The sequence below is a fragment of the Eptatretus burgeri genome, chromosome 2 (assembly GCF_056783735.1).
Source record: "Eptatretus burgeri isolate ZD-2024b chromosome 2, Ebu_testis_v1, whole genome shotgun sequence".
NCBI lineage: Eukaryota > Metazoa > Chordata > Myxini > Myxiniformes > Myxinidae > Eptatretus > Eptatretus burgeri.
Window position 1 is genome coordinate 100,123,594 of NC_140962.1, and position 3,224 is coordinate 100,126,817.

Sequence of the window (3,224 nt, forward strand, 5' to 3'; positions counted from 1 at the left end):
ACCAAGTTGTACGTCGATGATGGACCTGCCTATGCCACGATTCTGTCTTAATGACTAAATTTCATTTTAAAATGCCACTTTTCAGTCCAGATCAGTGGCTGTCTCATCAGAGGAGTATTCAGCCATCTCATCATCCTGTGCATCACACATATTATCATCGACGTCCTTGTCAATTACACTGGAGAATGTCACTTCTCAGTCAATATCACTGTCTGCCTCATCAGATGAAGAAGAGTATTGAGCTGTCCCATCGGTCTTTGTCATCACTCATCTCTTCGTCTGTGTCCTTGTCAATCTGATGACAAACATCTTCTGGAACCTGCCTGCCTTCAACACATCTTATGGTACTTTGGTCATTCTCCAGTATCCATCCATTCTCCTTTGGCTCCCAGACATGGTGATCAGATGGCGTTTGCTCTCTTCCACATAGAAGCAACCAGGTTTGTTCGCTTCATTTTCAAGGAGAGAACAGCCATCCATGGAGGTAGAGTGGAAGGATCTAATCCCTTGATTTTCTCCACAGGCTTAGATTGGTGCTTTGGTGTGAAATACTGTTGGAAGAGGACATGTCAAACTTTTCATCAACGTCTGCTTCAGCTTCCCATCCAGTCAGGGTACAGATAAAGGCCTCAATGAATTCAAACAAACTTGGGGATATGGCTGGAGACTGTCCCAGTGTGGCAAAGGCTTTTCTGAATTTGTGTTTTTTTCTCTAACAACGTCAATGGATGAGTGTAGTCACATCCTGTGTCGGTGTGAAATCCTGGAATGGCACCACACAACTCTGATCACATATTTTCAGCAAGTTTAGATACATCTATGTACTGACAAATTGTTTATGCTAATGCCAGCATCAAGCCACAGGTAGGCAGGAAGGTGTGTGCATGTGTGAGAAGAACGATGAGAACATCTGTTTCTGAAGATTGGATAATGATATTTCCATCAGGGCAAATATCACACATGTGTTTTACGTGCCTCTTCATTGTCGCAGGCTCGGTAGGGTACCGCTTCCATCACAATACGACCTTTCTTTACGTGATAATGGCATGCCTTGTCATCTAGTCCCACAATCAATGTGTGTCCTTGGATCTGCTCGAAGAATGGTGATCTCTTCCATTCCTTAAGAAAGAAGTGCAAGAGGGCAGTGTTGAATTTTCCTGAGTTTAGTGTAACGTTGAAATTTTTTGGGTGATTTGGGTCAGGACCAGAGATGATTTTGTCAATATCTGAACATGTTGGTCCTCGCATGTCCTGCTCAATATCTTTGATTGATGGGCTTTTGTATGTGTCACATGCAAAGTCTACTGTCTTTTCGAAGTCCAACAACCTTTTGAGTACAACTTTTGGGATTCCTCCAAATGGTGCAGGTAAGCTCAACAACGGTATGTATGAGAAACATTGCAACAACTGCACATGCATCTCGAATTTGTGGTTTGCCACTTTTCACCCTTTAAGCCTGGTGTTGGCTTAGTGGTTAGGGTGGCGGCTTGGGATCCCAGGGTCCTGAGTTCAAGCCCCGTTGGCTGCTGAATTAACACCAGGGGGTTGACTCAGCCTGTCATCCTTCCAAGGTCGGCAAAATGAGTACCAGTGTCCTGGTCCCGGTGTATGCCCCGGTTAGAATAGGTGTACCATATCCCTGTGTGTCGTAAGATGCGACCAGGGTTGGCGTCAGGAAGGGCATCTGGCCATAAAACATTGCCTCAAGAAAAAGCCAAACCCCTGCACAGCAGGGAAAAATGCTGTAAAAACGGTCATTTTTTTTTCCACTTTTCACCCTTTCCTCCATTTTATGCATCAGTTTTGATGTGGCAGTTTTGTTGGTTGACCCAGAGTGTATCATGAGTACATGTGGATGTTGTTGGTCTTTCCAGCTGAAATAAACTGTTGCTATTACAGCTGGAAAAAAATTATTGTGGTTTTCTTGTTTCAAGAAAACTTTTGTATTTAAAGAAAATATTTCCTTAGTAAGAAAAAAAACTGTGTCAGTGTGGCGACCTGTCCAGGATTGTGTCCAATAGCCAAGGAGACTGCTTAGGCATCACCAACACTCTGCACAGAGTATGGTCCCAATGGATGGATGGAAAAAATAAAATTGGGCAGTGTACCTGGACAAATCTTGAGTATTCGACAGACTGACATGTTTGACATGACATGCCAGTCTGACTATGCTTGTCAAGCTTGGTACCTGGGACATACAATGCCACCTTCACTCTGGGCTGTCTGACTTCTTGGAAAAAAATGGAATCCTCTTCTCCCCTCTTCGAGTGGAGGCTGTTCTTCCTCATCAACATACACCATCTCTCCAATGCTATGAAAAACTTCTCTTCCTTTTTGCAGAGCACTCCACATTCTCATACAGTACTCCATCCGTTGGCAGGCAGACAGTCTCTATGTCACTCTCAATTGATCTGAATAAATGGAACACATCTTTCAATCCTGGAAAATTTCACAGTCTCACTCTGTTGCTCCCGAAGATTATCAAACGAACCGACCAATCCATTTACATTCTCAGACACTGGAGGAAGTTCAGCCTGTTGAACTTCTCGGCCTCACAATCAGCCATAAACTCTCCTGTGCTGACCACATTACAAAGCTTGTCTCCAAAGCCACATACTGGGCATCCTCCACTATTCCAAATCATTCCATGATAAATCAAAATAATCTGTTTACAATGTTTTTTTTTCCTAGACTATCTCAATATATACACACTGGAGAATATCAATTCTTACTCATTATCACTGTCTGCCTCATAGACTTCCTTTGAGAGTTCACTGAGTGTTGACATTATTACTCTGTGTGTATATAACGTGTATTAATGTTGTTACTGCTTCATTCTGTTCGCGTATTTGTCCATGACGAGAGTGGACTGAAAAGTTTTGGCATGTCTCTGTTATTGTTGAAATGTTAAAGTTTTGTGCCATAAAACGTTTATATATATTTACAGTATTGGGAAATTAAAAGGTCAGCATCAGTTGGACAATTGCATCTTGTTCATATAACTTTTTGAACATCTCTCATATATCACCATCTCAAGGATAGTTTGCTCTGAGATGTGGTCCCTTGGTGGTACTGCACCCAGAAAACATTTAACCCTACAATGAAACAAATTCTGGAACAAATAGCTCAGATGCTCTGCCATCCATTACCCTGCAATATCGGGCCTTCCACTTGATGTCTCCCATCAATGGATGAAATAGGATCGACTCTGTTCATATCTGAGA